The sequence below is a fragment of the Hipposideros armiger genome, unplaced genomic scaffold (genome assembly GCF_001890085.2).
Source record: "Hipposideros armiger isolate ML-2016 unplaced genomic scaffold, ASM189008v1 scaffold_586, whole genome shotgun sequence".
Lineage (NCBI taxonomy): Eukaryota > Metazoa > Chordata > Mammalia > Chiroptera > Hipposideridae > Hipposideros > Hipposideros armiger.
Window position 1 is genome coordinate 56,211 of NW_017731936.1, and position 20,644 is coordinate 76,854.

Below are 20,644 nucleotides of genomic sequence, written 5' to 3' on the forward strand. Positions count from 1 at the left end.
GTGGAGTACGTTGCTTCACTGGGCGAGGCAGATCAGTCGCCAGCTTCTGGGCCGCCGCTCACGGCAGCTGCTAGCTGCTCACACTGGCTGCTGGCTACACACGGTAGCCCGTGGCAACCCACTGCCACAGGGGCTGCAGCCTACACCGTGGCAGGTGACTCATGGCAGCCCAGCTCCAGGTTGAGCTGTTGCTCAGCATCTTAGCTGTGGAGGACAGTGTCACTGGCCATCATATGTGGGATCCGAACCGGGGCCCTCTGGCATCCCAAGCCAGTTCTTAACCATCGTGCCACTCGGCCAGCCCTAAAAGTCATTTTTTAAAGGAAAGAGTCACTCTTCTCTGAACATAATGATCTCTTAGAGCTAGAACTGGAGACTAATTATCATCAGCTTTTTAAGATGCAAAGTGTAGACACTCTACTAATGATAAAGCCTCATAATTGATAATTATCTTTGATTAACGAGTAGGAAGTCTTCCAGAGGCTTTCACTGTTGTGTCCCATTGTCCTAATAGATCTTTAATTATTTTATCTAAAGATTCCTTTTATCGTATGTTTAATCTTTGTTATTTATAAATAAGGTCCATATACAGGCCTTGTTAGCTACCCTTAGATGTGATATTACTTTACAAATGTCTGCAGTTTAATTAGCATCTGGCCCAATTCTTTATATTTGCATGTGAAAAGGGACAAGCAGTTCATGCTCTCAGGCAGAAAGGAGAAATCCCTTGCTCTGACCACTTTTGAATTCTCTTCTTGATCCAGATTTTGTGAGAAGAGAGAACAACTCTCTCTCTGGATGTGTCTGGGGAGATTTTACATAATTGGCAACTTTTTGCTCCTGAAAAGGAATTGTATCCTGGTGTTTCCTATCTTGGGGAGAAAAAAAAACAAACACTCCATCTGATCTACTGGGTTGTCTGAAAAGTCATGGCGTATTTTTTTTCTATGTTTTTCGTTGCAAAAACGCGTTATGACTTTTCCGACAGCCCAATATTTCCTATATATCATCGTAGTTTTTCCTAGTCTCCCTGTTCTGCCCACATTCTCAAATTATCTTATTACTGCTCTCCTGGTGTTCAAAAACCAGGAGTCCAAAACCTAGCGGCTGATTTTTGGCTTACATCTGCTGAACCTGAGGTTGCTAAACACCCTCCTTTGGAAGTCTCTAACCTCTTCAGCTTTCCTGTGCATTGTTCTCATTCTTCTAGCTCTCCCGCATTTCCCTCTATTCTTTTGTCTGTTTTTCCCTCTTTCTCCTGCCTCCTAATGGTTACTATTTTCCAAGGCTTACACCTTAGGACTAGCTCTTCTTTTTCTAAATATTCCTAAGAGGATGTACTGGGTGGTATAGTGTCCTCCCCAAATTCGTATCTACCCAGAACTTCAGAATGTGATTTTCTTTAGAAATAGGGTCTTTACAGATAATTATAATTAAAGATCTCCAGATGAAATCATCCTAGGTGAGCCCTAAATCCAATGATTGGTGTCCTTATAAGAAGAGGAGAGGACACAGAGACAGAAAACGATGATGTGAAGATGGAGGCAGAGAGCAGAGTGGTGCAGCTACTGCCGGAGGAACACTAAGGCTGCTGACAGCCCCCTGCAGCTGGAGGGGAGGCGTGGATGGCTTCCCCGTCAGAGCCTTCAGAAGAAACCCAGCCTGCCAACACCATGTTTCAGACTTCTGGCCCCTTAAACTGTGAGAGATAAAAAAGAAAACCTGTTGTGCTAAGCCACAGAATTTGTGAATATTGTGGCAACTGGTTATGACTGTGGTAGGAAATGAGTACTGAAGACCTATTCATTCTCATACCTTTACTTCTGGCATCTGTGCTAAGTATTCACAGGCCTTTGGCTCCAGATCTGCCTTCTCGTCTACCTCCTCTGCTTTTTAACCTGGGTATCCTACCATTATCCTAAGCACAGTTTTTACCATAGGGATCTCATCTTCTTCTCCCCAATTCACACTCTCCCTCATCCATTGATTGATTTCCTTATTAATTTACCAAACACAAGACCCCAAGTTCTCCTCTTTTTATTAATAAAATCATCCTTGCTAACACAGAATATTTTGTATTCTCTCTTCTCTGATGCCTATATGAAATATAAATTACAAGACTTGCCAATTTATCCACCTATCTCTCATTTTCATCTTTTTCATCCAACTGCCCTACCCTTCCTCATTGCACTGCCAGTTGATGGCATTAGTTCCCACAGAGGGCTCATCACCTATGGTCTCTTCCCGATCTAAATCATCATCCATCCTGCGCCCAGGTCAGTCAGTTTATATCAGGCCTCTACTCTGTTAAAAAAATGTATTATTGATGGCAAAGCAGACTCCAGCCTCTACCCTGGTGTCTCTTCAAGTATAGTTCAGGGAATACCTGCATCATATTAACCTGAAATGTTAGAATGCAGTTTCCTGAGCCTTATCCAAAAATGGACTCTTGGTTTGAGATCCAGAGTAATTCTCACAAAACACTTATGCAAGCTCAATATTTAGACTTACTGAACACCCTTTAATTTGTGCTAAATCCACTCTCCTTCCGACATGAACCCTGTTTCTTCCAGAGGGAGAGAAATCCACCACTTATCGCCCCCTAATCCCTGCCATATACATTGTTAATTTCTACTAGTAAGCATCAGTTAAACCTAGAATTACTTCCTTCTTCCTCTGTCTTGAAAAGCTCTTATTCATCATAAAGACCAGCCTCACAACTCACATTTTATTTTTCCACTTCTGGATTTCTATAGTTTAATACTGTGCCAATTATTGTGCCAATATTGTGCTGATCAATTATTATCATTATTTAAGTAATCATGTGGCTATGCTTTGTTTCCCTAAGAAAATCTTAAGCTTATCCATATTCCTCTCAGGATCTAGGAACTCAGTAAATGTGTGCTGAATCAACGCTTGACAGAATAACTAAGTATAGCATCCTGAAAGGTTAACCAATTATTATAGGAGACTTAGATGTATATTCCCTTATTAGGAAGTACACTAATGGGAGTGAAAGCTTATATTCCTACTTATTCCACTCAAGTACAATTATGAACGCTGACTGATGACAATTCAATAATGATAACATGTCTGATATTTGCTCCTCAGAAATTTGAGTGTAGATATTTAGACAAACTACCAATTTAAGCCATGTTGTCTACTGGTCTAATAGCCATTTAATTAGTTTTAACACAACAAAATTTGGCTAGTAATCTAAGAAAACAATTATTATGTTTATAAAAGTATAATCCTAAAACTATACCAATATTCGTGACTCACTTTCAAATACAAATCATTCCATTCATTCTGACAAACATCTATTCAGCATAACACATACTATGAAAATCAAAATATCGATTGCTTGGCCCATGGCACATTAACCATGAAAACTAAACATAGAATGATCACTATTGCTCTTTATGAAAAGGAAAACATAAATATACTGCAGAGAATATCTACGATGCACAGAGTCTATCAGCCCTCTTTATCTTTTTTAATCTACATAAATGGAAATCATCACAAATGATACTTTAAGAAGCTGTCCATACAATCATAAAATATGCTTTCAAACTATGCCTTGGCTTTCATTAACTAGCTTACGCCTATCTCAGAAGAAAAAAAAATTTACATTATGAATTTCAGAATTCAACACACATTCCATGCATTTTTTATTCCTTATTCTCACTTCTCAGATGTTAAAGAAAAACTGGAAAAACAATCATACTAGATCTCCAATGCCACCCCTGTCCACACATTTCACACAGTGAATGTTCTGTCAAAATCCAAGAAGCATTTCCTAAACTATTCATTCAGACCAAACCCTACTGACTTCTTTATCAACACTCAGTATGCCCTGAATCATTTCATTGATTCATTAAAACATCAAAGCACCTACATGCCAGGCTCTGTTCCAAGTACAGAACGAAGGAAACAGAGCTGAATCCCATGTAGTCCCTGCCCTCAAGAAATTTACAAGTCAAAAGGATAGGCTGGTACATAAACAAATAAGGACCAAAAAGGGTTAGGGATGCCCTGATCCCAGTGAACAAAAAGGCTGCAATGGCTTCATAAAGCACAAAGCTCAAGAAGCAAATTGTTTTTCTTGTGTAATTGCTTGACACATGTCCTCTGACTATTTCACAATGCAATGCAATCAAATAGAAATTTTACGATCAAATGCAGGTATCTCTTTTATGATTTGCTGTATCTAAGGGGAAATGTTAAAAAATCATAGGGTTTGAAAAAACATAGACTCATGCTCTCATTCTCATTCACTCCACACATCATATCATTAATATTATGGAAAGTAGTGCAGTCAATAGAAATTATGCTTTAAAAGTTTCAAATAACTTGAGGGATGTTGGGTGGGGAACTAAGATTAAAAATGTATATAGAATATAATTGCAGCTATAATAAAAATGCATACAAGAAGGGATGATAAAAATACACTTATTGGTTACTTCTACTTTACTACTTCATTTTTCATAGCTTCAAGTATTTTCCAAATTTAGAGTTGTAACCTGAAAATAAGCATTTTGTACAAATAAAATTCCGTACGACCCTACCAAAAGAAATCTACATCCCCCAACATTAGTGGCAGGCAAGGAAATATACTAAAAGATTAATGGAAGAAAGGAAGGGCGCTGAAAGGAGGGCTTGCACTTGCCTCACATTCTCATCACAAGAGATTTTAAGACCTTTAATGGGAGCTTATGACTGCTCATTTTGCAGCTCAGTACATTTTTATTAAATAAGAATCTTTATATCCAAATTAATTAATGCTCCTAATGCACTTTTAGGAGCCTGAGTGAACAAGGCAGTAGTTAAGTGGAAGCACACCGGGCCTTTCATATTGGGTCTTCGGAAAAGTCATGACGTATTTTGTCTATGTTTTTCAAAGGTCATTTATTTCTATGTGACCTGTCACTCTGTTCATTTAATGCCTCAGTGGTACACCACTGTTCATTTTGTAGCCGGCCATTACAGGTCCTTTTTGAGCTGAGCCTCAACCTTCCTCTTCACAGTTGTTTCCCACTGTTCCCTTTTATCTGAACTTCATTCCAGCCAAAATGTATCACTGTTTCTTCCCATCTTTGTGCCTTTGACTAAGCCATTTGTTCCAAGGCCTTTATCGCCAGTCCTTAAATATGTCTCAAATTATACTTATTGTTCATTACAATCAGTCTGCCTTATATGGAAGCAATAATTCCCCTCCTTGAATGTCATATCACTTCATTTGTTCATCTTACATGGCATTTACCATTTCGTTAACAGGTATTATAGTTCATGTCTTGATTTATCACCTCCACTGGAGTAAAATCTTTGTGTACAGAATAAATGAAGGTTGATTTTTGTATCCTCGAGGTATTTAGGTATATCACAAGAGGGACTGTGGGTCGTTTAGAATATTAGTATTTGTTCTCAGATAATCAGAAACTTTCAAAGTGATCATTTTGTTTTAAAGCCCAATAACATGCATTAGAAACCTGAGCTACTCTTATCAAGGAATCATTTAAGAGGGAAATGCACATACTTACACAATACACACACACACACACACACACACACACACACACACACACACACACACCCTTAAGTACAATAGAAGCAGAAATACAAAAATCTGGGATTATTTTTTGGTTTTGTTTAATTTTCACTAAAGCATAGGGAAAGCGAGTGAGCTTGGGCCATCAAACTCTAGGGCTTCCTTTATTTTTCACTTCTGATTTTCACAACAATTATTGATACTTTAGATAAAACATTATAGCGAATAATTTTTAAATTCCATCAAAGCTAAATCATTTAATGTATTTACTCTTATTTGCCTTTCTGGTTAATCTATAAGACTCAAAATAAAAACTGTAGCCGTGGCTCTACAGTAAAAACATCTATGCATTTACAGCTGAAGTTAGAACTTTTCTTCTTACCATGAGATTTTATTTTATTTTATTTTATTTATTTTTTTTTAAAGATTTTTATTGGGGAATTGGGGGGATGGGAACAGTGCTGGGGAATTGGGGGAAGGGGAACAGACAAGTTGCTGTCGTTTTTTTTTTTAATCTAGTTGTGGAGGACGTTGCTTCACTGGCCCAAGCTGGTACCATCATTGCACTCTTCCCAGGTGAGGCAGAACAGTCGCTGGCTTCTGGACGGCCGCTCACTGCGGCTGCTGGTCGCTCACGCTGGCTGCTGGCTACATACGGTAGCCCATGGCAACCCACTGCCACAGGGACTGCAGCCTACGCCGTGGCCGGCGACTCACAGCAGCACAGCTCCAGGTTGAGCTGTCGTTCAGCATCTTAGCTGTAGAGGGCAGTGTCACTGGCCCTCATATGTGGGATCCGAACCGGGGCCCTCTGGAGTCCCAAGCGAGTTCTTAACCATCGCGCCACTCGGCCGGCCCTTACCATGAGATTTTAATTAGAAGCAGAAAACATGGATCGAATAAACTTTGAACATGCTCACAGAATTTGCCCTCGCAGGCTATGGAATCCTGTTGCAGGAAGCTCCATGGCCAACTATTTACGGCTCATAACAAAATGTTTGCTGTCTTTTGCAAATGTTCTAGATTTTTTGAGGTAAAACCTCAATTTACAATAAAGTAATAAACATTCTTGACTAGCTTGAAAAGCATGTTCAATTTCTCTGTATTTAAGTAGCAAGTCAAATTTATTCACCAAGAACAAATTTACTGTTCTCAAAATTTTAAATGCCTCATTTTCTCTAAGTAGTTCCGATATAACAACCATAATACTTAGCATACCATCATCACCCAGTAGATATGTTGTTTAGTTGTACAGACCAATTACACTTGAAAAGTTAAAATTTTGTCTTCCTTAGCAACAGAACAGATCCAATATAATAAAGAATAAACAGCACCGGGGAGAAACGAGAAAATCATGTATTTAGTTTGAAATCCTACTTTCTAAAATGCTTTCTAGAGCCATGCACCTCAGTCAGTGCTTCCTCGGCACTTTCCTTGTGAAATATTCAAAAGATCCTAATCTGTGCTCTGAGGAAGACTGGCCAAAGTTGTATTCTATTAAGTTATCCCTGTAAATATGAAGCATCATTCAATTAAATTCCTCACTCTATAATAAAAAAATAAATGTTGTGAGTTATTTTGTTAAGTTTTATAAAATTGGTAAGAGAGGACACTGGTAAATTTTACATGATCTAAACAATGAATTAAGACACGCGGGGGCAAGTTGTTTACTGTGAATTAGATACCAAGCACTAATATATCTTGTTTACTCATCACCACAACTCAGAAGGCAGGTATTATAATTTTCGGCATGTTAAGATGTCAACTGAAGTACATGGAGTATATATTTGGTCCACGATCACGTGACCAATTAGTGGTGGAGCCAGGACTCAAATCCAGCTAGGCTGGCAAGAGAGGCCATGTTCTCTACATTCTGGATGATAACAGCAGTCTGTGAAGGGTGACACAACAACTGAGTCAGAGTAGATTTGGTAAATGCCAAATAAAAATCTGCAACAAGCTAAATTCTGGAAATGTGGAAGAGGAGAATCAGAAGCGGAAGTCAAGCATGGTGGAAATTTTACAATCTGTCTAAGATATTAAGGGACCAATGGCTCTAGTGTAATCCAAAAATCCTTTAGTGATGACAATCTCTAGAAATTCTAATAATACAAACTAATATGCTTCCAGCTAAGCCACATTTCATCCCTATCTCATCAAAATTGTGAGCCAACTCTCCTGAATGATTTCCCATAGGAAAAGAACTCCAACCTTAGGACCAAAATTAAGTGCAAAAATAAGACTTTCTTTACAGAATTTCATTTACAAAAGTTAGTTTCCATCCAATATTCATAGATTGCCTCTAATCTGAATAGAAGGGCCATCCTTAGTTACTTTAGACTAGAGCTCACCAGTACCATAGCCACTAAGTCACCAACAGCTATGGAACATTTGAAAGGGGGCTAGTACAAACTGAAATATGCTGTAAGTATGAAATACACATTGGGTGTTGGAGGGGAACAAAAGCATGTAAGATATCTCCTTAGGAATTTTTATATTAGTAACATGCTGAAATGACAATACTTTAGCTGTATTGAGTTAAATGAAATACATTATTTATGTTCATTTCACCCTCTTTTTATCCTTTTTTTAAATGTGACTACTGGAAAATTTTAAATTACATACTTGGCTTACATTATATTTCTAGTGGAATACTTCTGATCCTTTAAGTACACTTAATGTATGTACTAATATATATTCACGCTATATTACAGAGTCTGATGTTAGTAGTAAAACTTTTCTTCCACTGTCGTATCTGATATAACTTGTAGTTTCTGATTAGACGCACAATATTACTCAAGTTCATTTTTGTTTTCAAAATCTGCGCTGAACAGTTAAAAGAGAACAGTTTTATTTTGGTGACACACTTTCAAGACAGCTGCAAAGCATTGGAGCCACCAACTGTTCAAAAGTAGCAATACCCGGCTAATTCAATCCCTCACAGAACAAGAAACAAACCTCTGTGAGCAGCACAATTCTATGAAGAAAAAAATGTTGAAAATAACATATAGACAATATGTATGATTTCTATTTTCAAATAATGTGGTTTTTTCCATCCAGGAAAGATATATTGGCTCACATTTCAGTAAATTCTATTTGGAAAATACATGGAACTACGTCATGAAAAAAAGAATACTGATAGGTATATAAAGAACTATACACAGACTAAAATATTTGAAATTAATATTAATGAGTAACATATAGTTATGCTGTTTGAACATTTTAACTGGCAAAAATCAGAAAATAACAATAAATCCATTATGTAACAGAAAATATACCTGTTTTTCAAGCAAATGCTTGTGTGAGGAGTTTTATATGACTTTAAAAAATGTATCAGTATCTATGGGCTATGGTTCTACAGGGCCCTTTTTCATGCAGTGGTGCTGTTAAGGACAGGCGATTGATTCCCCTCATGCTGGTGGGTGCTTCATTCAGGACCAGGTGGCCGTGCTATAGGACATCTGAGGCCTCATGGGCCTTTTTGGCTTTCCTCAGAGACCCAGAGCCCCCCTGGCTGACTTGGTGAAAAAATTTTCGGGCTTGCTTGGCCTGATGAATAAGGAAATCCTTATTCTGCCTGGGGCTGGAAACTAGAGGCAAAACAACCAACTGAGCAAACTTAAACCTTTAAATACCAAGCCTCAGGACAGAGGTCCAACCATAAAATTCAATCCATCCAATTTGTTTTTCTCAGGTGTCTGACAAATCCACCATAGATCTGAGAAATCTTCTACAAAGAAGGGTGGGCTCTAGTCCTTACCTGTGATGGTTGTGGCCAAAGAGAACCCTAAAACCCTCCAGTATCGTCCACCTGTGGACGACTACTGCAAAACACTAATCTTATTTTTGGCTCACAAAATGAACCTTAGAGATTTCATGACATCTGAAAGAAATGTCGCAGTCGCTGTGTTTAGAGAACATCAAAATAAAACATGGCACATTTGTACTGGTGATGGCATTAGAGGAGAACTGCAGGAGGGTGGGGCCTGGCTCCATCCAACCATTTGGGGAGAGGCATGTCTTTATTCTGAGGCATACATATCTTCAGGGAAAACGAATAATTTTAATGTTTAAAGGGATTTTCTACACTTCTAAAAATTCTGCACAGTCTTTTGTTTTTCTTTGTGGATTCAATCAAACTTCTTAGAAATTTAACATTTTATTAGGTTTTCTAATTCTCACCTGAATTATATAACAAATAAATCTTCCCTGAGAAAGCTTTCTAGAACTATCAGTTTGTTGGCAAAGATCAATATTCAAATGTACTCATACTTAGTATGTTTAAAACTTGCTGCTATCTCAAAATTTTCTTCTGATTTGTTATCTTCTAAATTTGTCTATTTGAAAAATAGTGCTCATTTTAATATGCTCATTTTAAATATGCTAATTTTAATATGCTCATTTTAAAGTGTAATTTTGCATTAAGAATTATTCTTATAAAAATAACTTTAGAAGTTTTTTGGTAGCTAATACTGTGAAAATTTTGTAACATATAATATGTTATCAAATTTTGTAACATATAACAATTTCAAATGGAAAAACAATCAAGTATGAAAGTATACATTACAGGTAGAATAGAGAACTAGGCTGTTTAGTATTTTACGGAAGAGGCAGAGACATGATTTCTACCCTAATGGCAATTACAGACTAGTTGTGGAAGCAACACTGACACACATGACATGGGAATGAAAATTACAGAATAAGCGTGGGTGTTGAATTTTGTAATGAGTGTCAGCTGGCACAAAGAAGTCTTGATGCGGCAGGGAAGGTTTCACTGAAGGGAAGGGACCTACCTGTGAGGGCTTTGAAGAATAAATATAACTTGGACAAATAGAAAAAAAAGAGAAAGATGTTCAGGAAGTGGAAACAAAGTGAAAGAAGATTCAAACACAGTAATTTGGTTTTCCTGTGGGATAACGAAGTCAAGAGTTTGACGAGATTAGAACACCATGTTGAAAAATAGCAATAATAAGAAGAAGAATAAAAATAAGAATAAGAATAAGAATAATAAATGAGCCACTTAAATAGAGTCAGGATCTGAACTCAAGCAAACTGGCTTTAGAGCCTGGGCACTTTCCACCAGATTAAATATAATAAATAGGTTGAAATAATCTAAATAGAAAACTGGTGCCCTAAAGAGGAAGAAGAAGCATAGTGTTGGCTTTGTTTTGCCAGGACTCAAAAAAAGAAATATGATTTGTTCGTTCATTTATGTACCAAATATTCCTGAATATCTACCAGTTATAAACTTTTGTTCTAGACATCAGAAAAATACTAGTAAAGAAGTTACGCTTTCTGCCCTCAAGGAATTTATAGCCCAGCTGGGGAGACTGACAAGTAAATAGGCACTGTTTCATTTTCAGAAAGAAAGAAGGCTGCAACTTCCTCAAGTCCTTCCCCTTCTATTCTTTCTTCCTTCCTGCCTGCCTGCCTTCCTTCCTCCCTCCCTTCCTTCCTCCTTTCCTTCCTCCCTACCTTCCTCTCTTCCTTCCTTCTTTACTTCCTTTCTTTCCTTCCTTCCGTCCTTCCTTCCTGCCTGCCTTCCTTCCTTCCTTCCTCCCTTTCTTCCTTTCCTTCCTTCCTTCCTTCCTTCCTTCCTTCCTTCCTTCCTTCCTTCCTTCCTTCCTTCCTTTCTTCCCTCCCTTCCTTCCTGCCTCCCTGTCTCCCTGCCTCCCTCCCCGTCTGCATCTTTTCTCAGTGCTTGTCTGAACCAGTACATTTAGTTGCAATAAAGACACCGTATCAACAAAATGTTTAACACCAATGCAAAAACAAATTTTCAAGCAGCTATTTCTTGTAATGACCTGGTGTAAATTTGAGAACATGACACTGAAGCCAAAATTAGAAAAAGTGATTCTGAAGAAATATTATTATTATTAGAAGGATATATGTGAGCCTCAGAATCTTGCTAATTATCATTATTTATTCATCACCCAAATCCTTCATATTTGCTGATGCTGCTGGGAGAATACCAGTTTTCTAAAATATTATGCTTTAGTAAATAAGTTACATGAATCACACTAATTTAATCATTAAGAAGGAACTAAGGACACTTACTATTCAGGAGTCAGTATTCCAGAGTCAACAGTAAAGATACTTAACTATTGTAGGTATAACTGTTGACTGAACACTAATATTCATGAACTCAGAAGCATGGATCAATCATATTCAAGAATAATATCTGTTCTGACTGTCTGACAATTTAATAGTAGCTAAGTGAAGTTAGCAACAATTCCAAAATGATAGGGTGCATGTTTACCATTTTGGTATCTCAGAAAGAACTTTGTCTTATATTTCAAACAAATTGAATATCCACTTATATTTATTTAAATATAAAAAATTCCTGCTGATAGAGGCTATAAGAAAAAAATATTATATTTTCTTTCAAAATACCTGATTTAAAACCATTGTCATCTTATTACCAGTTACTAAATGCTAGTAAAATGGTTTATCGAATTCAGTCATGTCACTTTGTGGGTATGTGCTTAAGCATAATCAAAACAAATTCTAATAACTTTATCTACATGAGTAAATTTAAGTTTAAATTAATGTTAGTTATTGTTACTTTTCCCATCAACTTACAATAGGATGAAACAATTATATGTCCATGCAGGCAGTTCCTCATTTTTGTTCATGGTGTTCTCAGCAGTGTCATCAAAAAAGAATTATCAATTTGATATCAGCATTTTCAAGATTATGATTTTGCCAAAGAAAATTTCAAAGAAATGTCCTGCCACTCCATGCACATGTGAGCACCTTTGTAGTTGGAACTCCTCTGGCTTTGTGAGAAAAGAAAAAGTGTCAAATGTCACTGGGACGCGATGTCACAGCATTCTACATTGGTGCTCGTATGTTGCTATTAGTTGACAACTAAAACAGGGCTTTGATTTGGTACCTTTTAGGAGGTTTTGTTATAATAAGAAATGTAATATATATCTCTGACTTCCCAAAAGACAAGTCTTCACATACTTAAATTACTCTTTTTGCAGAAGTTTTACTATTAGGTGGATATAACGAACTCAATTCCAGGTCAGCTTGAAAGGGAAGAGTTGATTCACGAATGAGGTCCTTTAACAGATATTTTCAGCCACGTGAATGAGGTGAAATCCTTGACTGCAGGTCTTGATGTGACATGAAAAGCCATTTATCTTTAGGCACAAGTTGCCACTCTGGAAAAAAGTACTGAAAGCAGACTACTTGGTGGATGATCTAGCACTGGAGAGCATTCTTCAGAGTATGGACAAAAATGACAGTGTCCTGAAAAATTTCACTACAAACAGAAATCTGCTGACATCAATAAGCACCACAAGGCATATCTGAAGATGTCTTCTGCATGGTCATAGGTGGAGAACAGCAAGGATGCCCAAGTTGCCATACAGAGAAATGAGTCAAAAACCCACTCCATCAGGTCAAGTTTGCATTCAAGCCAAGCAGCAGCCTTTTCCTTGAATTTAGTTTTTACTTTTTGAAAAAGTGTTATGAAAATATAATTCTTTAAAATGTCGTTCTATCACTTTTGTGAAGAAAAGCAAATTCCAATATGATTATGTTAATGTATAAAATATGGTGAGTTCTTGGATTTCATTAGATTTTGCAGGACCCCAGGCCCATAATCACTAAGAAGCATTGTTTTATGGACAGTCCTGGCAATGAGGCATATATCTGTATCTCTTCAAATACGGTACTGATAAGGGTCAAAACTCCTTTTGTTCCAAGTGACAACTCAAACTAGTTTAAATAAAAACTGAAATTTAGTTGGATTATATAAAGCTGGATCGGTGACTGAAGTGATACAGTAAGGTAGTCTGTGTGTGTGTGTGTGTGTGTGTGTGTGTGTGTGTGTGTGTGTGTGTCTATGTTTCTCTTTCCACACCGTGGAAAGAATGGCTACCCACAGTTTAGTAACCCTAAGAAAAAGATGCAGCTCTCCCCATGTAGTTGTCAAAGTAGAGTCCCACGGACTGGGGCAAATGCTGATCCTGCTACCCATCGTTCTCACTGAGACTGGGTCAGGTATCCACTTTTGTGACTAGAGATAGGTGAAATGATCACCATTTTACTCACTCCCCATAAGGAAATGAATTCTCTTACTAGTATTACGGTAGGAAAAGTGGAGATGTATCCATTGTCTATCCTCTACTGGGTGTACTGAACAAGCATTATGTAAGAATTGCGATCACAGTGACAATTAAGTTATGTCTCTTACCTTGCCTTCAAAATGTATGCAAGGAATCTTCCCTTTCCTTGAAAGAATACTTGAGTAAGCCCATAATTTTTGTGGTCACTCATTAGCAGAAGATAATAGTTGCTTAGTTACTGTTAGTAGTAAGCAGTTTCAATTTATAAATTAGATGCCCAGTACAAAATATTAAACAAAATTCTAAACTTGATTTTACACCAAATATTATTTTATCCTAAGCTTGGACCTGCTCTCTGTAGAGGCATGCCATGGGGAAGAGGAGGTAGGGGGTAGAGTGCAGACAAGGTGTGTGTCCTCCTGTTCTCTCTTCAGAGATTTCTTAACACTCTTTCTCCCCTTGATCCAGGCAGGCAGAAGACTCTCTCTTTCCAATGGTCTTCTACCATCCTTTCTATACCCATGGGCCTGTGTGTGTTCATCTTTATTCTTTTACTGCAGAGGTTTTCTGGCCCTTATTAGACAATATCCATGACATTGTACATATGTGCCAGCCCTGGCTCATCTGTGCATGTTTGTTAGCATAACACAACTTGGTCTTTCCTGACCAATACACGTGCCAACAACGCTTTCCAATAAAATATTTTAACCAAACTCCCTTTTACCCCCCGACTCCTTTTTATAATCCTTTAGGAACAGGACTTTGGGGCTGGTTTCTTTCTAATTGTGCATATAAGCTTAATGAGGGCAGAAAATTTTAACTGTATTGCTCACTGCCCATCCCTACACCACCTGGAAAAACAAGTGGCACATAATAGGCACTTCATGTTGAATAAATCAATGTGAAATTGGAATGTGTCATTTGGGTAATCTGACATCGATGACTGGTGCCTCTGTCAAAATGGAGACAGGAAAGATCCAGTTATAATATCAATTTAGACATGCATAAACAATTCCCACATTTCCTCTGCCTAATATAGTCAATATAATTATCCCACTCACAACTGAAAATGCACTTACACTTCCCCAGAGGCATAGAACACAAAATCAAATCCAGCTACTACTTAAAATGGTATGTCCAGGATCTCTTGAAAAGCATTATTTTTCTTAATCTGATGTGATTCGTCATGCCTGGCAACATTTGACTACATTTAAGTTTAATCATCCTATGTTCTGGTTATCTGTTGTTGAGTCACAAACCACTCCAAAACTTAGTGGCTTAAAACAATGACATTTTGTTCTTGAGTCTGAAATTTGGGAAGGGCTTGCTGAGGACATGTCATCATCTCTGCTCCTCTTGGATTTAACTGAAAGGACTCAAAGGCTGGTGGCTGGCATCCTCTGAAGACTCAGATACTCACATTTGGTTGGTATTGACCCTCAGCTGAGATGGTAGCTGAGATATCAACACATGGATTCTTCATATGGGTACTTGCCTTTCTCAAAGTACGGCAGTTTGGTTTCAAGGGTGAGCATCACAGGAGGACCAGGCAGAACGTGTACCCCTCTTATCATGCAGCCTCACAAGTTACAGTGACACTTTTCCCAAGGTCAGATTTCAGATTTCCCAGATTCAAAGAGAGATAGCAAGGGTTCCCTACACATCTCAATAGACACATGTCAACATCACACCATAAGAGAATTAAGGATGGACTACATACCATTGTGATTATCTTTGGAAAACACTCTTCTACATCCAAAAATACCAAATGTAATGATGAAGACAGACAGAATTCTCATATTTGGAAGAAGGGCAAAAGTGAGAAAACAAATAGTTCTATGCCTTATACCATATCTTGTGGCCAGGAACAGCCAAGGCCTACACTCCTACTAATTATCGCTTCTCAGGCTGCCTATCTTGCAACCACAGGTTCTGTTCCCCCACAGCCTTGCCTGACAAGGGCTCAGGGAATTAGTCTCTGTGTTTGACAGCTCTTTTTTGTTAGTGGTGGTTCTGAAGCTCTGAGAAAATACAACTGAGCATTATTCATTACAGTATTTTCAAGATCCATGCTTTTCTTGAATTCCCTAAATCTGAGCTGCTGGTCAATTACATTTCCCTTAGTTCCACCAATTACAGTGCCAGTCCATGGTCTGCTTGCCTTCAGATACACACATTGCCTTTTTGCTCTTCTCAAACTCCAAAGGTTATTTCTCATGCTCTGATGTGATCTGCCTTTTGTTAGAAGAAACCAGGTTATTCCTCCCTCTACCTTGGGCGTGGCATCTCTGGCTGCATTGCATTCACAATCCCATCCCCTGGGTTTCAGAACACTTCATCCTCTGTTTGTGCTTCCAGTGTAGAGAGACGGTACCCCTACTCCTGCTCATCTCTAGGTAGACAGATCACCATTTGATTTCTCTCAACTATTCCATCATCCAACTAATTCCACTATTAAATGTCATTTGTTTCAAATACTTTAAAGTACTTTAGCATTATTTAACTCACTATTATCTGAGTATCTCAGTTATAGCAGCTGAATCTACAAATTTGGATTAAGTCTATGTAGTGCTCTCTGTCCATCTAAACTGTGACTTCTCCCATTTTTAAGTTTATTAAAATAAGTTAATTTGTTAAATTAGCTATTCACTTTCAGGGAAGGGAAGTATTTATTAAACATTTATTACAGGCTATATATTTGATAAGTGATTCAATTCTCACAACTCAATAAAGTTGGAGGATCATCCTGCTTTTGTACTGAAAAAAAACAACAAAGACTCAGCTAAGTTAATTAAGTAGCTCTATACAGTGCCTGATTCTATTGTGTTTTTTTTTCATTTCACTACACTACACCACTACATACTGTATTTTCTATCATTGGTCTTTACCCTAAGTTGAAATTAGTACTTTGATATTTAGTGATAAATTTTAGTGTTTTAGTGAACACCTCCAAATCAGACTCAATTGTGTTCTCAATAAGTAGTACCTTTTCACCTATATTTTGATAAATCAAAGATTTTGCCTGAGAATTAGTTACTATAAGAATTCAATTAATTTTTTTTAAAGAGGGTAGATCCCATATTAAGTGTTCTTACCATAATAATAATAATAAAAAAAACCAACCTTAATGTTTCCAATGGGGGAATTGCACTATGAAATAATTAATGATTTAATGTTTAAAAAAATGTATGTTTATAAATAGTATGAAAAAAATGCAAGTGTTTTAATGCTAAATAAAAAAGCTCAGCTCACTGTATAAATACAGAGGGTGCCAAAAATATGTATACACATTTAAGAAAGGAAAAAACTGTATTAAGATAATGTTGATGGTAACCACTTTGAGTACCTTGTAATTGCAGAAGTCAAACATGACTTGTATTCATCTTTTGTTATCAGTATACATTATTACAATTTTAATAGTTTTTTCCTTTCTTAAAATGTATACACATTTTTTTGGCACCCTCTGTATATACATGATTATAACTGTGTTTAAAATAAACCTAAAAATTTACATATAGAAACAAAACTGTAGAAAGAAAAAGAAAGAATGAAGAATCCAATTAATAATCAGACATGGATGGGAGACAGGGATCAGGATAGGTGGACACAACCAAATCACCAATAATTTTTCACTATTTGTATACTAACTTCATACAGCATAAAAAAATACATTTAATTTGTAGAAAGGTCACAAAATGGAATTATTATTAAAGTAAACCTGTTACTTTCTTAAACAGTAGGCCTGACATTAGAAAGAAATCATACCGAATTAATACAATGTCCTCATTATAACCATATCGCCAGTTACTATAGCATCACAAAAGCGCTTCCACATAAAGTGATGGTTTAGTTGAAACTGCATTTGCAATGAGAATGATGAATACCATCTAAGCTTATTTGATGTTACCTTGAAATATGTTTGCAAGCCCAGGAATACACATCTTTTATGTATATTTTATTACATGTAGACTAATTTAGTAACAATTTAAGTTTTTCTGAGTTTCTTTTGGAAAAAAAAAGAAAAAAACTTGGGTGTGAAAATAGAAGCCAAATAAATCTGTAAAGCTGAAAGTGATAGAAGCTTCTAGGTTGGCAGGGTTCTAAGAAGTCCCCCAATATTCCCTGTCCCTGGTACACACAGCCTGTGTAATCCCCAGCACTGAATTTAATGTATTTTACTCCTGTGATTAGGTTACGTTACATGAGACCATTAATCTTGAGATGGGAGATCATCTTGGGGGACCTGACCCCATCATATGAGCCCTTTTGAAGCAGAGAATTTTCTCTGGCTGCTCACAGAAGAGGAAGTTGGAGAGATTCAAAGGGCAGTTCTCCACCACTGAGATAAGGAGGACCTCATGGTAAGGAACTGGGAGCCACCTCTTGGAGCTTAGAGCTGTTCCCAACAGACAGCCAGCAAGGAAACTAGAACGTCAGTCCCAACGACAGCAGAGATGAATTATTCCAATAGCAAGAGCTAGGAGAAGGACATTAACTCCACAGGAGAACGTGGCTGGCTGATACTCTGACTTTAGTCTGAGCAGTACCCAGGCACACTGTGTCTGGGCTTCTGACCTACAGAAATGTGAGCTAGCAAATGAATGGTATACACTGCTAAATTTGTGGTCGTCTGTTACACAACAACAAAAAAGGAAGACATCTCCAAAGGCAGCCTGAACAGCTAGCTCCCTGTTAGCACACTGGGAAAGCATGTGGTCAAACAAACATCGAGGGACTTCTGTGTCCAGATTTGCTAGGACTGTCTGCTGTACTCAGAACAACTGGAGTAGGTTTATGGACTACTGAGGTTTCATCACTCAGCTGTAGTGCGTGAAAAGCATGCACATTGTGCCCGCTTATCAAGCACATTCGATCTGGGCAAAACTCCAAGAATTAAATGGGGTTGAAGCTGGACTCCATCCAGCATTTTGGTCCATAACCACATTTGTAAGCAGATGGTAATCCCAGACATCAGATGATAGAAGAATCCTATCATAAATACTTTGTCTCCAAATCCAAATCCACTGCCCTTCCGAAAGGTGTCATAGTCAATAAAAATGATGCATTGTATTTTGTAGAATGATCTGGCTTTCTCATTGTTATTACCCAATAAACATAACTTGAATTTTTGAGAGACCTTGCTTGCATATTGACAATTTATAGATATGCACATAGACACAAAAACCTAAAATATGGTTCAATGTTATGCTCACCATTATTTACTTACCTCAAAGATAATTAAGTACATTATTCAATTGTTTTGGGCAAGTGAAACATTCCTGAAAAGCTGGACATAAAAATGTTTTTTTAATAACATAATTCCTACTGAATTTATTTAATTTTAGAGATACAATTCACTGGCAACCCCCGCCATTTGCCTTTATCTTTTTAACTATGGTAAATGTGAAATTGGGGCAGCTTATTTAGTGAAGTTAACCTTATTAATAAAAGCATATTGTTCTAAGTCACACTTCTATATAAAACATGCTCTAAGATTTATTGGTTTGCTCAAGAGCTTTAGTATTTTAAAGTGATGGAAAAGAGACATAGCTATTATTATCACTAATGCTGGCTGATTGGGGTGGGCATGAACACACTTTTGCCACAATGAGGTTTTAAGTATAGCAGATTTTATATTTTACGTATGCCCTTAATTGCAGAAGAATTGTATACCTGAAATGCTATATCAATCATTAACTGAAGTGTTGTTTGAGAGCCATATGAGATGACTTTAGACAGCACACCAAAGAATTTTTTTTACTTAAGTAGTTATAAAATAATAGTATACGTTAAGCATACTTATGGCATGTAAAACCATGATGCTGGTTTTTGAAGCTAAATACATTTGAGTAAAAATGTAATGTAATGGAATATAATAAAATGACTATGTAAATATTATGCTAGTGTTATATGGATATGCCAACTATTATGAAAGTATTTTAACAATGATTAAAATTTGAGAAACACTGCATTCTTTCTAAACTTTTTACCTCTATTTGATTCCCAGTTCTAAAATTAATTATATACCTTTACTTTTCCAAAATATATTTTCAAAGGCATCAATTTATGGTCAGTAATTAAAATCATTTATTTTAGAAATTGAAGGCATTTATTATTTTTTTTTAAGATTTTTATTGGGGAATTGGGGGGATGGGAACAGTACTGGGGAATTGGGGGTAGGGGAACAGACAAGTTGCTGTCATTCTGTTCCTCAGTCTAGTTGTGGAGGATGTTGCCTCACTGGCCCAAGTTGGCACCATCATTGCGCTCTTCCCGGGCGAGGCAGATCAGTCGCCGGCCTCTGGATGGCTGCTCACTGCGGCCACTAGCCGCCCACGCTGGCTGCTGGCCACACACAGTAGCCATGGCAACCCACTGCCACAGGGGCTGCAGCCTATGCAGTCGCCGGAGACTCACAGCAGCCCAGCCCCAGGTTGAGCTGTCGTTCAGCATCTTAGCTGTGGAGGGCAGTGTCACTGGCCCTCATATGTGGAATCCGAACTGGGGCCCTCTGGCGTCCCAAGCCAGCTCCCAACCATCGCGCCACTCGGCCGGCCCGAAGGCATTTATTTTTAATTACCTGAATATTTTTACTAAATGGTTCACCAACTACTTTCTTCTACATAAAGTTTCTATATCCAAACTTCTCTTAGTCTTCTGATTAAGTGTTTAAAATCCAATCAGAATAAACTATTTATGGCGTAAATAAATTATTAATTTATATGTGTAAAACTTTATTTCATATAAGAGCTTGGATTTTAAAATATGTTTGAATTTCGTCAATGAAAGACTTGACCATCAAAAATCAGTCACTTTTACTATGACTGGTTTTATATATATATATGTCTTAAAGGTTTTTTATATAGAAATATATAAAACATACTTTAGGATATTTATATATTACATTTTTTCATATATGTATATATACTTAGTTGTAGGTTACATAACTAAAACCAGTATCTAAACTCTGATCAGTATTTGTGATTTGATAAAAATATTAATAACATTTTTGCTAATC